The sequence below is a fragment of the Triturus cristatus genome, chromosome 6 (genome assembly GCF_964204655.1).
Source record: "Triturus cristatus chromosome 6, aTriCri1.1, whole genome shotgun sequence".
Lineage (NCBI taxonomy): Eukaryota > Metazoa > Chordata > Amphibia > Caudata > Salamandridae > Triturus > Triturus cristatus.
In genome coordinates, this window is record NC_140589.1 from 361,714,019 (window position 1) to 361,731,209 (window position 17,191).

Consider the following 17,191-nt stretch of genomic DNA (forward strand, 5'->3'; position numbering starts at 1 on the left):
GCGTCGTCTCAATGGCTGTGTTTATTTGTTGTCACGTGTACCCCTTCATCGCAATGTGTTTCATATGTACATTTGACATTCCATGTGACCTGTGCATGTGCCTTGCAGTCAACTGTCTGGATGAGATGACATCCTTCCAATGCAGCTATGTGGATGTGTGTCACTCCAGTGATATCTCTAGCTGTTCACTCAGACTTGCCCCCAGCTCATTTCAGGGCATGTCATGTAGACTTGACAATCAACAGGTGTATCTGGCTTTTTGTAGGAGTGCCAGCAAGCTGGCATATGTGTCCTGGATGTATTGCACACAACAGACTCCATAGTTACCTGGTGTTTAGTAGCAGTTTAGCATGTGCTATGGTTATTGACATTGATGTTGTCAGACTCTCAATCTTCATTATTCCTAACAATGTCCTGCAGGGCACCGCCTGACCCAAGACCAATGCCAGACTTGGCTGCCATGAGGGAACATGCCTGCATCCGATGTTACACATTCACTCGACAGTTGATTGAGGACTTGACCAACAAGCTGGCACCACACCTCCTACCGCGACACAGGTATCCTACTGCGCTGACCCCCAAGATGAAGGTGATGGCAGCCCTACATTTTTTTGTCACAGGTATGTTTCAATTGCCCATAGCTGATGTTGGTGGGATGTCACAGACAAAGTTCAGCCGTGTCCTGCGTGATGTTTTGGCAGCCATGTTGGAGCACCTTGATGAATTCATCAAATTTCCTACCCCTGAGGAGTTGACAGATGTCAAGGGTGATTTCTATGCCCTGGGATGGATGCCCCATGTAATTGGGTCCATTGATGGTACACATGTGGCTTTGGTACCACCTCAGGCACAGGAACAAGCCTATCGCAATAGAAAACATTACCACTCGATAAATGCCCTTGTGGTGTATCTTGCTAACATGCTGATTTGCCATGTCTGTGCACGTTTTCCAGGATCAGCACATGATGCCTACATCATGAGGCGTAGCAGAGTGCCACAAATGATGCTGCGGCTGCACAACGAACGAGCATGTCTTGTTGGTGGTTATACTCTGTTTGTCCTGTGTGTTGCGGTATCTTTGGCTCTTACGGCATCTCCTGACCCACTGTTTTACATGATGTTTCCATGTAGGGGACTCTGGCTATCCCAACATGCCATGGCTGCTGACACCTCTCCGCAACCCAAGAACAGCTGCAGATCACCGGTACAACAATGCACATGGGCAGACCAGGCGAGTGATTGAGAGGACGTTTGGACTCCTGAAGAGCCGATTCTGGTGCCTGGACAAGACAGGCGGGTCCCTCCCTTATGCCCCGGAGAAGGTCTGTCGAATCTTCCTTGTGTGCTGCATGCTGCACAACATGGCTGTTGAGAAGGCAGTGCCACTCATCCTGGATCCGGATGAGCAGGAACATCCACCCGTGGAGGATCAAGGGCTTGCTCACGAGGTTAGTGATGAGGAGGAGGAGGATGATATCCGGAGTCAGCTCATACGCAACTTCTTCTCATAATGGCGAGTCACTGGGTATGAGTGTGCAAGCTTGTAGCATTGAGTGGCATGTGTTGCAATGTGTGTGTCCAGCTGACTGACTGCAAAGTGACTTTGATGTGTGTTCTGATGTGTCACTCGAGTGATGATGTCATGCCACACAGTTTTGCGTAGAGAATTTCTTTGAAATTTACATGTGTCCAACATTGTTCATGTTTTGTAAATGTCCATGTGTGCGGCGAGAATTGTTTTAGGTGACTTTTTGTGTGTTTGTCATTCCCAGGTTTTTGCGCATGTTGTCTGCTCGTGTCATTGTTGTCCTCCTGCCATTCTTCATGAGGATTACAACGTGTGCTGAATCAGCGTTCCATGCACATACATGTGGTAATGTCAGTTTGGGTAAGGATTGCAGCAAGGCTTTTTGGTTGTGGTATGGGTTGGGAATGTGTGGGCCTGCTTCTGTGCATGTTGTGGTACCATGCATACATGTCTTCTCACCATGGAGCATATAACATGTAGCATCACTCCCATGACATGATAGTCACCCTTCTTGACTGTCATCTGTAGTAGAGTATGGCGTCTGATGAAGGCATCAATGTATGTAAACCTTGCCTCTGAAACATTGCGGATGCTACGGGTGGACATAGTGTGGGACATCACAACAACAGGCTCTATGGGGAATTGCAGCCTCTCCGTGTGCAGCAGGATGTGTTTGGCTCATCCCCTTGACTTGTGTGCCAGTTCATTGGGATTGACATCATCCGTGTCGTGAAGGGGGGGTCCAGCATATGTCCCACATGTTCTGTCAACTGACCTGTGAGTCTGTTCACATGGATGCATTCCCCTTTGTGTGTGTATGTGGAATAAACATGTTCAGCACAATCCAAAGTGCCTCATCTCTGTCACTGCAGCTCTCTTGCCAGTTTGCATGCGTCATCTATGGCATACTTGTCAAATATTGAGAATATGTGTATGTGTACTTCGGCAACATGCATGCAGTTCTTCATGGCTAATAATATCTATTGCACATGAAGTCCCTGGTTGTGTATGTATTTGTGCATGTTGCTCCCCACAACGGGACGTGAACACATGCTGATGGTGTGTCTCCTGTGCGCAGTTCTGCATTTTGTTGTCTGACCCTGTGACCATCATTTTTGGTGATTGGTCATTCATTTTCTCGTAGTGACCCATGAGTTACCTGACACTCCTTCCTTAACATACACCTGTTGCACTGTGCCTTTCTGACCTCCTTGTCTTTGTGTGCTACTTTTTGCCTAGTTTCTCACCCCTTCCGCCTGCTGCTGCGTCACCTGCGGCACCGCCCCGCTGAGTGCCCTGATTCTGCAACCTACACGCCTCCAAAATGCTCCTCCCTTCCCCCCTCCACCCATTCTTAATGCAGCCAGCATCTTTTCTGTGCCACTGTTGCGCCAACGCCGTGCCAAAGGCAGGACCGTCTGCGCCTGCAACGTGCACAGTGCAAGAGCCTCTGGTCTTTGCATTACCCACGTCACACAACAGGCTCATGCTGCAGCCAACCTCCAAGCAATGTCCTCCAGACAATCATCCGCCTGCTATCAGGCAACCCCTAAGCGCATACACAACACCTTTGCATGCTGAGTGTGCAACTCCAACTGCCTACACAGCGCTGCCCAGCCTACCAGACCGAGTCAGAACAACCAGGTCATGTGCCTCCTACTCCACACCCGCTCCGTCCATCAGCACGCCATTGGACTCTGTTACCTCCTCAACACAACAGCCCTACACATCACCTTCATGACAGTAACCTGGACATAAGCATCCTCAGCACACGACTTCTTCATTGCCATCTCAGACGGATACAAGATCACCAGCAGGGACGGCACCAACAATCCCGGAGGATGAATTGCAATTAATTCACAAGTACACCCTCAGAGTCACAAATCCGGGTTTGCAGCAACTCCCTGGCAACCCTCAGAGTAACACTCATCTACATATATCCAGACCTACATCCACAATTGCGCTAAGCCATCAACACGTACATCTGCACGCACGCCCTCACCTCCACAGGCTACATGTGGCTGGGGGCCAGTAACTTCTGGCTGGAGGAGAACCACACTACCATCCATCATTGGTCCATCAACATTTTAATCGACGTCTCCGACAAGCAACACACTGCCCCACACCCTGCTAACGATCCCCCAAAGATGCTTGATGTAAGTCACCACAGACAAGCTGTGTGGGACACTCAAAACAACACCAACGCAACACCCTGAAACCTCACGCACTGGATCAGCAACTGATCCAACAATCTTGCCACATTGATGGACTTTCCTGTGAAGCACAACAACAGTTAAGGCACCTGGGACAAAGCAGACCTACTGGACTCTTGTGCACACCTTGCAACACATCATTTACCTTACAGGCCTGGAAAAGACCACACACAGACATCACCATATCATCAGCAAGGAAAAGTGGAGATGCTTCAGATAGTGCTGAGACACCAAAACACACGACATCAAGGAGCTCATCAGCATTGTGAGTGAACTGACAGCAGATCTCCATCCAAGACACCCCACCCTTGCAAGGCAGATCACATCCCTTGCAACTTTGTACCACTGCTAGCTCATGGCCATATACAACAGCCTTGGCACACAGAGGCAGACAGCACTATTATCCGCAGGACAATCCCCCTCAGGTTCTGGACTCCCGTCAGCAGCAAGTACACCACCTGGCTCATGTGCACCATCCACTTTGGCTCTCCATCAGGCCCCTTCCCACACAACATCTCAACCACATCATTCCCCATCTTTGAAGCCCACGTCCAGCGCATCCTGAAAGTCTCCTTTGAGTTAGCCACATTCCATGGGTGCTGGAGGCATGCAGAGACCCAGGCCCTTCTTAAACAACGGACGGCAGTACCGCATGATCTCCTGGTACATCACCCTGGTTCCCTACCCAGCAAATGTAATCCGGAAGACACTCAACAAGCAACTGAAAAATTTCCTCCACGCAACCAGCTCCAGGCAACCGGCACCAGACCATATTCCACAGTAATCACACCACTGCAACTGTCATCATTGCCACCACCAACAACAACTTTTCCCTGCTCAACAATGGTGAGCCCACCCCCCTTGACCTCTCAACGGCATTGTACACCATGTGCTACCACACATCTCCAACACTGGTATCCAGAGGAGGGCCCAGGATTAAATCAGAAAGTAGCTCACCAGCAAGGCCCAGGGAGTCTGCCTTCACCCTGCAGCATGTAATACACTGGGGTCATGTGGCACATGCCCCAGGGCTCTTCCCTCAGCGTGATGATCTTCAATGTCTCCATGACCCCCCTCTCCACCATCACATGCGCACACGACCTCATCATCATCTCGTATGCCATTGACACCCAGCTGCTCCTCAAACTTACCAAAGAGCCAGCCATTGCCAGATCCAAACTTCAAGAAGGCATGAGATCCGTTGACGAATGGCTGAACATCAGCCACCCGAGGCTGGACTTGGACAGGACTGAGGTCATCATCTGACGATTGTCCCCTTACGGCTGGGTCAACTCCTTGTGTCCCACTGGTCTGGGCACCGCACCAGCATCCAGTGGCCACGCACGCAAGCTGGTGCTCATCATGGACCCATCGCTCACAATTACCATGCAACTCACCACCATCTGTACCTCATGCTGCAACACCCTTTGCATGCTGCAAATGATCCACAGATAGATCCACTAGAAGGCAAGACAGACCGTCCCCCAGGTCCACGACACTAGCCGGCTCAACTACAGCACCGGCCTCTACATAGAACAACAGCAAAACTACAGGAGAACTTGTCCACATCCAGGGTACATCCACACTCCTCATCTTCAACATCCCCAGCCCCAGCCACATCACCGTCCACCTGAGATAGCTAAAATGGTTCACTGTCTGCTGCAGGATCACCTTCAGACTCCTCAACCCCACTCAGGAGGCAGTCCACAACCCCAGACCCAAAACAAACCTTGGCCCATCTCCATGCAGCCCACCTTGCCCTGGCCACCATTCATCACATCCACATAATAACTGCATGCAGGAGATAGTTCTCCCATCTCGCCAAACAGACCTGGGACTCCCTCCCCGGGCACATCAACATGACCCATGACCTCTACACCTTCATGATACTCTTCCAAATTGGTCTGGCTGAGCAGTTTTGCAAGCCCCCCCTCAGCAGCTTGAGGTCATCATGGGTGAGTATTGGGCTCCATGTCTGTATTTGGTGATACACTGAGACACATGTGTGTCCTCGACCGGACTCAGATCCAAGTGTATGGATGGCTGGAGTTAGTTCCACACTCAGGCATACTTTGACATATCCCCACACGTATGTGGACTCATGCTAAATGACTGCAACATAAAATTTCACATATTAATTATTTAATTATAGCTCTGTGGCGTGATTTGTGCACAGAAAAAGGTGCAATGCAGGGACCATAGAATCCAAAGTTCCCAGGGGGAGATGGCATCCTTGCCATTTGAAGTCATCAGAGTCCAGACCACAGTGTTTGGCATCATTAGTCAGACTGTGACCAGCAGGTCCATGTGGCAGACGATGTCAGTAAATGAGGTGATGCTGTTGCACATGAAGGCCAGGTGCCAGGCGACCTGGGAGATGTGGATGTGCCGCTGCCTCTCACGGTCTTTTCCGTGGACGACCCACCTTCCTTGGGGGACCCTCAGATGCATGCCTTGACGATGCTTGCAACGCACCGTCGGACGAATCCTCCTCCTCCTCCCTCCCTGTGGCTGGTGGTGGTCTTCGCCTGGTGGCACAGGGAGGGTTGGCCATGTTGTCAGCGATCCGACGGAGTGAATGGCTTATGTCCCTTTGCACCGCCAGGAGCTCAGCCAGTCTTGCCTCCATCCGTCCTTGGTGTTCTTGTTGACTGGCGTGTTGCTCGGCCTGCTGGTTCTTGATCTCTGTGAGGGTCACCACTACCTGGCTGAACTCCCTGGTGTCACGCCGGTATGCCTCCATGATGTTGTGTATGTGTGACATACCGGTCTCTTCAGCTGGCTGGTCAGGTTTTTGCCTCCGCCTGCCTCCACTCCCACCACCCCTGCCCACACGAGCCTGGCCTGCCGTTGTGGGCACATCGGGTCTACGGGACCCCTGAGGGATGGCAGTGGCAGTGTTGTCTGCCTTCTCCTGGGTACCCGGCGCTCCTTGTCCCTCCTGGTCAGACTGGCTCAGTAGTTCACTGTGGGCAGGGCTCCTCGGTGTCTCCTGGGATGTGGCAGAAATGGGGGTGGTGGTTGACACAGATGGTCCTCAACCAGGTTCTGCAGGGGCTTGGACACACGAGGGTCCAGGTCTGCCGGGGTCATCCGCGGAATATTGAGAGGCGCCGCTGCCGGTGGGATCAGGTTCCTCCCGGGCCAGGGACTGTGAATCTTCACCCCCATTGTTGGGGGTAGATTTATTACGTTGCCCTGTGTGTGAGAGACAGACAATGTTAATGCTGTTTCATGCAACATGCATGTATCATACACATTCAAGTTGGCACTGTTCCTCCAGGTAGTTGTATGTGCCTAGCATTCTCCTCAATGGTCACTTTTGGATGGGTATGTTGCGGGGGACAGATTGATATGTTCTCCTGAGTCTTTGACATGTAGATTTTTGGCTTGGATGCTTCTTTGGCTATGTATTGGTGTTGTTGTGGTACATGTCCATTGTGACAGTGGGTAAATCCATTGCCTGTCCCGGGGGTGTCTGCTTGTGTAAGGGGTGTGTGTGACAGGGCCTGCTGGTGGGTGTAGTGTGATTTGGCAGTGGGGCTCCCAGGTGATGTAGCTGTCCCCCCATGGAGCATGCTGCCATGACAGTGAGTGTGAGTTCCTGTCCTAGATATCTGACCTTGTTGTCTTGGTGTATGTACTTTTTCCCATACGAATCGTACTTCACGGGTCGGACGTGACTTGTACGATTCATACGGAAAAAAATACGGATACAAGTCCTACGGGAATAAAAAATACAGGATCAGAATCGACCCCAATATTTCCGTTATTATGTTACATTTCGTTTTTTTACTACAAATGTTTTAAAATTGTTGAACCATTATCAGTAAATTCAATTAATTTGGTTTCTTTTTAATCTTTAAATTTACATCATTTAAAAATAAGTTGTAATTTCATAATAAATAATTGTTTTTCCATCAATTAATTTAGTCTACATTTTAGTTATCTAAAATATTGGATTTTAAAAAAAATTATAATTATTATTAAATATATACTTAAAAATAAAATATAACTTAAAATGCAAACTAAATTTTCTAAAAACAAATTTTTCAAAATGCAAATAAATTCTTCAAAGAAAGCTAAATCGTAAACCTTTTTAAAAATATACTAACACATATCAACACATATCAATTAATAACAATAACCAAAAACAAAATAAATATATATAAATATTACTCACTAATATTTTTTTTACATTTAAATATTTTCATACAATATGATCATTATTATAATAATCAACTGCAAATAAAAATTACATTTTAAATACAAGTTTTTTTCTAAATTCCTCAATAATATTGAAAAATGTATTTCTCATAAACACAAAAATACCAACAATCCAGTATAAATTAGAAATCAAAATGTAAAAATCATAATGAGGCTGTTGGATTTGAAACCTATGATGCATGCTGAGGCTTTCTGGCACACATTCTAATAGGCTCCAGAATGCTAGCCAACGGTTTATGATCACTCACTAATATGAATTTTTTTCCACAGACAAAATTTTTAAAATGTTCAGCAGCCGAACAGCATGCCAACAACTCATTTTCAGTGACCAAATACATTCTTTCACTGCCTCAAAATGCTCTTAACGCAAACCCAACAATGCTTTACTTCTTTCCAGCATAGTTGCTCCCAGTCCACTGTTCCTAGCATCCACTATTACCACACATTTGCAATCTTTTGCAAAAATAATTTCTGCTTTTAGTGCTTCAAAATCTTTTATGACTGATCCCAGTCAAAACCATTATTTTATTTCAGAAAACTACTTAGGTTTTCCGTCTTACTGGAGAGGTTTGAAATAAACTTGACATAGAATTCACTCACATCTAGGAACAAAGAAATCTGTTCCTTGGTGTCAGGTTTGGAACCCTCCTTGATTTATTTATTTTTAAATATTTATTTATTTATTTGATGAGTTTATATAGCGCTGGCTAGACCCGGAGGTATCAGAGCGCTTAACATGAGGATCATTGTGTTACAAGTTACAAATTACATCCATTACAAAAGGATAGTAAAACAGCTGCCAAAATCTACCAACCCCAGACATGGTTCTACACCTTTTTCTGATATCAAATTTGCCAAATATTCCATTGATGATGTACCAAACACACATTTCTAATGTTTGCAACTATCCCAGCTTGTTCCAACCTTTTCAATACTACTTGCAAAATGTCATCATGCTCCTGTTTGTCTTTTGCCACAACTAAAATGTTGTCCTGGAAGGTAACAAGTCCCTTGACGCCACTTAAAATTGTTTCCATGATGCGTTGGAACATGGAAGTGGCTGAAGCCAACCAAAAAGGCATTGTTTAACTGAAATGATCCTACTGGTGACAGGAAAGCAGTGGGATGTATACATGACCAGTCGAATTCCACTTGGTGGTAAGCAGACGCCAAGTCTATGTTACTGAAAATCTTTGATCCTGCAAAAGTCATATGTATATCATCGGTATGTGGAGGTGGATGGGAATCCACAGAAATAACTTTGTTTAAACTTCTCAAATCAATGTAAACTCGCTAGTAACCATTTTCTTTTTTTTTGGCGATAACCAGTGGAGAAAGCCATATACACACAAATCCACTGGTTCTATAACACCATTAAATGCCATTTTCCTCGGCATTTCAGCCAACTCCTCTCTAACACTGAATGGCACACCTCTCATTTTGTGTTTTAATGGAACAACATCATCTTGTACCCAGCTCTTATGCTTGAAACCATTGATTTTGCCTAACTGGTCACTGAATACTTTCCTTTACTCAGCCGCGGTCGGTAGTAGGAGTAACTGCAGGGCGGTGATGTGGGGACGAGGAGGGGCAGGGTGGGGGGTAGTAAACTATGGATTATGGAGGTTTACAGGTAAGTTAACATATAACTTAATAAAACAAATTTCGTTGCGTGCACTGCATCGCATTTGGGGATGCAGTGCACGCAACGAAATTCGTTTTATTAATTTATATGTTAACTTACCTGTAAACCTCCGTAATCCATAGTTTACTACCCCACACCCTGCTCCTCCCCCTCCCCACGTCACCGCCCTGCAGTTACTCCTACTACCGACAACGGCTGCCTTTACTTATCAAACCACATGTTACCCGTAGGTTGTTTCCCCATAGACACTGAGGTGTTGATTCCGATCCGTTAAAACCCGGGTACGAACCGTCGGATGGAGCGTTTTCTCCGTTCGACTCGTACCCTGGAAAAACACCATACGAACCTGCAAGTATGATTCATACGGAAACACCATTTCCGTACGATTCATAAAAACCACCGACCGACAAAAACATACCCACAATTCTGATCTGGGACACCACGGACGTGACGTCCGGACGGAGTCAGGCAGCGTTTCACGAACCAGCAAGTACGATTTGTGCCCACGTCACTCCGCACGGACAATATTTTACGGCAGCCAAAAACTGCCGGGAATTCAGGACGACGCGCAGAAGGAGCACCTGTACGCGACGGACAGCCATGGACCCCAACCTACGTGTCATCCCGGCCCTCATAGCAGTCGACCTGGTGTACAGGAACCGACGCAGACGCCGCAGAAGGTCAGAACAACACCCAGGGGCAAAGGGGGGGGCAGGGGCAGGAAACATAACCCCCACCCAATTTCAAAATCATACATGCCCTGTACATACCTGACCCCCAGGGCCTGGTCACTTCGGGGGTGGGGGCGTGTCCACCAAGGCCTGCGTCCGCCACAACGGAAGTGGACATGGACGCGAACCGTCAACACAACAATTGTGGTACGCACCGTACCCACGCCTTAAGAGCGTGGGTACGGGTCGTACCACGCCCACCCCTACGTCACCCCAACAATGGTGTTACGGCCCGTTCCCAGGCCTTTGGGACGTGGGTACGGGCCGTACCCCCATTGTTGTGGTGACGTAGGGGTACGTACCGTACCCATGCCATTAGGACATGGGTACGGATCGTACCACGCCTACCCCTACGGCACCCCAACAATGGCGGTACTACCCATACCCACGTCCCAAAGGCATTCTTACGGTACGTACCCCTACGGCACCCCAACAATGGGGGTACGACCCATACCCACATCCCAAAGGCATGGGTACGGGCCGTACCCATATGGTACACCAACAATGTGGGTATGGCCCGTACCCATGCCTATAGGACGTGGGTACGAGTCGTACCACGCCTACCCCTACGTCACCCCAACAATGGCGGATACGGCCCGTACCCATGCCTATAGGACGTGGATACGAGTCGTACCACGCCTACCCCTACATCACCCCAACAATGGCGGATACGGCCCGTACCCATGCCTATAGGACGTGTGTACGGGTCGTACCACGTCTACACCTATGTCACCGCAACAATGGCAGTACGGCCCGTACCCATGCCTTTGGGACGTGGGTACGGGCCGTACCCCCATTGTTGGGGTGCCGTAGGGGTACGTACCGTACCAATGCCTTTGGGACGTGGGTACAGGCCGTACCACGCCAGTGGACAGACACATAGGGGTGTGTGGCCATCAGCCCCAGCAGTGCCCAGACATAGGAGGGGTGGGTGCCTAACACTCCCAGCAGTGCTCAGACATAGGAGGGGTAGGTGCCTATCACTCCCAGCAGTGCCCAGACATAGGAGGGGTGGGTGCCAATCACTCCCAACAGTGCCCAGACATAGGAGGGGTGGGTGCAGAGTCCTCCCAGCAGTGCCCAGACATAGGAGGGGTGGGTGCCTAACACTCCCAGCAGTGCCTAGACATAGGAGGGGTGGGTGCCTATCACTCCCAGCAGTGCCCAGACATAGGAGGGGTGGGTGTCTAACACTCCGAGCAGTGCCCAGACATAGGAGGGGTGGGTGCCTATGACTCCCAGCAGTGCCCAGACATAGGAGGGGTGGGTGCAGAGTCCTCCCAACAGTGCCCAGACATAGGAGGAGTGGGTGCAGAGTCCTCCCAGCAGTGCCCAGACATAGGAGGGCTGGGTGCAGAGTCCTCCCAGCAGTGCCCAGACATAGGAGGGGTGGGTGCCTAACACTCCCAGCAGTGCCCAGACTTAGGAGGGGTGGGTGCCTATCACTCCCAGCAGTGCCCAGACATAGAAGGGATGGGTGCAGAGTCCTCCCAGCAGTGCCCAGACATGGGAGGGGTGGGTGCAGAGTCCTCCCAGCAGTGCCCAGACATAGGAGGGGTGGGTGCAGAGTCCTCCCAGCAGTGCCCAGACATAGGAGGGGTGGGTGCAGAGTCCTCCCAGCAGTGCCCAGACATAGGAGGGGTGGGTGCCTAACACTCCCAGCAGTGCCCAGACATAGGAGGGGTGGGTGCCTAACACTCCCAGCAGTGCCCAGACATAGGAGGGGTGGGTGCAGAGTCCTCCCAGCAGTGCCCAGACATAGGAGGGGTAGGTGCAGAGTCCTCCCAGCAGTGCCCAGACATAGGAGGGGTGGGTGCCTAACACTCCCAGCAGTGCCCAGACTTAGGAGGGGTGGGTGCCTAACGCTCCCGGCAGTGCCCAGACATAGGAGGGGTGGGTGCCTAACACTCCCAGCAGTGCCCAGACATAGGAGGGGTGGGTGCCTATCACTCCCAGCAGTGCCCAGACATAGGAGGGGTGGGTGCAGAGTCCTCCCAGCAGTGCCCAGACATAGGAGCCCAGACATAGGAGGGGTGGGTGCCTATCACTCCCAGCAGTGCCCAGATATAGGAGGGGTGGGTGCCTAACACTCCCAGCAGTGCCCAGACATAGGAGGGGTGGGTGCCTATCACTCCCAGCAGTGCCCAGACACAGGAGGGGTGGGAGCCTAACACTCCCAGCAGTGCCCAGACATAGGAGGGGTGGGTGCCTATCACTCCCAGCAGTGCCCGGACATAGGAGGGGTGGGTGCTGAGTCCTCCCAGCAGTGCCCAGACATAGGAGGGGTGGGTGCAGAGTCCTCCCAGCAGTGCGCAGACATAGGAGGAGTGGGTGCAGAGTCCTCCCAGCAGTGCCCAGACATAGGAGGGGTGGGTGCCTAACACTCCCAGCAGTGCCCAGACATAGGAGGGGTGGGTTCCTATCACTCCCAGCAGTGCCCAGACATAGGAGGGGTGGGTGCAGAGTCCTCCCAGCAGTGCCCAGACATAGGAGGGGTGGGTGCAGAGGCCTCCCAGCAGTGCCCAGACATAGGAGGGGTGGGAGCAGAGTCCTCCCAGCAGTGTCCAGACATAGGAGGGGTGGGTGCAGAGTCCTCCCAGCAGTGCCCAGACATAGGAGGTGTGGATGCAGAGTCCTCCCAGCAGTGCCCAGACATAGGAGGGGTGGGTGCCTAACACTCCCAGCAGTGCCCAGACTTAGGAGGGGTGGGTGCCTAACACTCCCAGCAGTGCCCAGACATAGGAGGGGTGGGTGCCTAACACTCCCAGCAGTGCCCAGACATAGGAGGGGTGGGTGCCTATCCCTCCCAGCAGTGCCCAGACATAGGAGGGGTGGGTGCAGAGTCCTCCCAGCAGTGCCCTGACATAGGAGGGGTGGGTGCCTAACACTCCCAGCATTGCCCAGACATAGGAGGGGTGGGTGCCTAACACTCCCAGCAGTGCCCAGACATAGGAGGGGTGGGTGCCTATCACTCCCAGCAGTGCCCAGACATAGGAGGGGTGGGTGCCTATCACTCCCAGCAGTGCCCAGACATAGGAGGGGTGGGTACAGAGTCCTCCCAGCAGTGCACAGACATAGGAGGGGTGGGTGCCTAACACTCCCAGCAGTGCCCAGACATAGGAGGGGTGGGTGCCTAACATTCCCAGCAGTGCCCATAGGAGGGGTGGGTGCCTATCACTCCCAGCAGTACCCAGAAATAGGAGGGGTGGGTGCAGAGTCCTCCCAGCAGTGCCCAGACATAGGAGGGGTGGGTGCCTATCACTCCCAGCAGTGCCCAGACATAGGAGGGGTGGGTGCCTAACACTCCCAGCATTGCCCAGACATGGGAGGGATGGGTGCCTAACACTCCCAGCAGTGCCCAGACATAGGAGGGGTGGGTGCCTATCACTCCCTGCCCAGACATAGGAGGGGTGGGTGCCTATCACTCCCAGCAGTGCCCAGACATAGGAGGGGTGGGTGCCTATCACTCCCAGCAGTGCCCAGACATAGGAGGGGTGGGTGCAGAGTCCTCCCAGCAGTGCCCAGACATAGGAGGGGTGTGTGCCTAACACTCCCAGCAGTGCCCAGACATAGGAGGGGTGCCTATCACTCCCAGCAGTGCCCAGACATAGGAGGGGTGGGTGCAGAGTCCTCCCAGCAGTGCCCAGACATAGGAGGGGTGGGTGCCTAACATTCCCAGCAGTGCCCAGACATAGGAGGGGTGGGTGCAGAGTCCTCCCAGCAGTGGACAGAGACATGATGGTGTGTACACCATCCTACAATTAGGAAAACTCCATGGGTGCATGAAGGCATACACAAAGTGCGACTATATTGAGAGTGGCATGCCAACACATCACTGACAGCAGTGTCCTACTCCCATGAGGGTGGATGTCCATCCCCCACTGCATGACACACCACATGTGGGTGTGATGACAAATGACACATGCATACCCACCCCTGGCGCTGGCAGCACAATACACACACTGAGAGCATGCAACAAGACTGTATATTCATGTGCCACCCTACTAAACTAAGAGACCCAAAGGGAACACACAATGTCACGCACATTCCAGGACTGATAGGAATGTACAGGTGCTGGGGCAGCCAACAAGTTGTTGCCTCCCATGGAAGGAAAAGGGAGGAGTACCCACAGATACAATGCCCACAATTGTCAGTCAGGTGACCAAATACCCTGCAGAACACGTAACACATGTGTGCGAGGCCGGGAGTACACACATGCATAGTGCGGAAAAGGGAACATGTCCACATGAAGTCAGGTCAATATACTCCATACACAAGTACAGTGACCACCAAGGATGCCACAAATGATGCAGGTGGAGACATTGCTGAGCATGCATGGCCAAAGTTGAAGGGATCCGTCACACACCCAGGAAATGTAGACACAGCTCAGCACAACAATTGGGAAACACCCTGCAGGGAAGATGTCAGGGTCCACAGAGGAAGGGACACACCTTGGGACAATGTCACCATACAGTAAGAGCTTACATGACCAAAGATTATTTGCAGAGACCTTGTGATGGCACGCAGATACCAGGGTCCACCCCATGAGCAGCACACTACAACATTTCCCAGACACCTAACACATTATCACCACCCCAAATCATGGAGCAGCACCACCAACAGCAAGACCAGAAAAGCATTAGTGTGCAAATGGAAAATAAAATATTTTATTCAGCATAAAACATTATTGCAAAATAAATATCCACTATATACAGGGCTCATAGGCCAGGCCATGTGCGAAGTCCTGGTGGGGGACACTGTTCCATTTCATCCACAGAAGGGGGGGCATCATGTGGGGGGGAAGGACCAGGCACCGCAGGGACAGGAGGGGCAAGGGTAGGTGTTGTGGGTGCAGGGATGGACGACTCCACCACAGGGGGTGGGGCAGCGCCAAAGGTGGTGGTTAGGATCGCGCTGCACGTGGTTGCAAGCTCTCCCAGCGTCTCCCCTGCACCTGAAGGAACCACAGGCCCCAAGGAGGGGGGGTCGGAGGGATGGGTTGCAGCGCTACTGGGGGAGGGTGTGGACAGGGGGGGGACTCAACTACCCTGGCCGGGTACTGCCTCCACCGCTTGCGGGTGGTGTCACACTGGGGCTGAGGGACACACTGGCAGTGAATGACTCTTTGTCCGACTGTTGGGCATGAGAGCTAAGGGGAGTGGTTTTGGAGGAAGTGGGTCGTGAGGACTGCGGACTCCCACTGTGGCTGCGTGTCTGCCGTTTGCCCCCGACCCAGTGGGTGTGCCTACTTCCCCCTGTGTGTGCGTGACAGGAGGTGTGCGCTTGCCCTTCCCTGGTGGTGTGCTGCCTGTGTCTGGTGGGATGCGTGCATGGGGATGTCTGGGTGTGCTTGGGACAGGCATGGGAGTGGGAAGTGTAGGTGGTGCAGGGGTGGGGGGGACGGAGCATTGCAGGAGACCCACTGCTGCAGTCAGTGACGAGTCTATGGACCTCAGCAACCTCCGTTGGTCAGACATCGCTGCTGACATGCCCTCCATGTACGACACCATCTGTGTCAGCAGTCTGGTGTGGCCATGGAGGACATTAAGCTGCGATATCTGACCAACCTGCAACTGCCACAGAATGTCCACAGACTCCGCATTGACGGCAGCAGGGGTGACAGGGGCAGGGGGTGCGGTGCCTGGCACAAAGGACACATGTTGGCGCCTAGCACGAACAGAAGGGACCCTAGCAAGTGGGAGGCCGGTGATGGGAATGGAGGGGGCGGCGAGAGATGGAGTGCTGCTTTCAGCTCTGGGAGCAGCCTCCGCCCCCTCTGGGAGCTCAGCCTCGGACCCGTCAGCGTCATAGTCGGTGGTGGGACTGGACAGGTCCTCCGCCTCACTCCCCTCGGCCTCCGTGCCACTCGCTGCGCCAGACTCCCCAGCACTGGTGGCACCGGTGCTGGATCCCTCCTCAAGGTCCGTGCCAGTGTCTCCCTCGGTTTCCCCCGACGATGCTGTGGGCAAGGTGAAGAGACAGGAAAAATCACACACCTGTATACATATGACACATGATTCAAAACTACATAGATCACAGTGCATAGCATGAAAAACAACATGAGTAACATCTACAATACTACGCACATATGTAGGCCCTGCACCACACAGCTGGTTGACCCACCATGCCACTGGGAAACAATGGAGAGCATGACACAACAGCAAATAACTTGATATCAAATTAGATAGAGGAGCCAGTCTCTGGGGACAGTCGAGCACAGCATCTGGACCACATACCGTTGCCAAATAAGGGATGAGCAGGAACCATGTCTCCTAACTTTTGGCACATGCTGCTTAGCAAATATATTAAACCATGCCCAACATGACTGGGTCACTGCATGTTGAGTGTATGTTCAGACAATCATCACACACAGGCCAGACCTGGCAAGGAGACATACGGTTTGGACATGTAGGCCTTTCCCGCACAACCCCCCCCTACCTGAGACAATGTGATTGAGACAGAGGAAGTACTTACACCTCCTACTCGGGGATTACAAACATGCCCTTCAATAAATCGTGAGTGTACACAATGTACCCCTCGTGAGCCTGTCCATACATATAATTGACAAACAACCATCATCAGATAGTTGTACCAAGACACACAGGCACTGGCCACTGTGAGTATGCACAAGCCAAATTGGGTCACCCTGTACAGTGGACACATGTAGCACACTTTACGTAAATACAAATTAGGCCAGGGTACAATGCCACAGAGCCCAACCTATGCTGAAGACACAGAGAATGTCCACATTGTTGGATGACAAACATGATACCTAGGAAAAGGTGCCCCAGGGGACTGTAGTGGCCACACTCCTCCATGGTCCTGTATAGATATGACAGCAACAGAA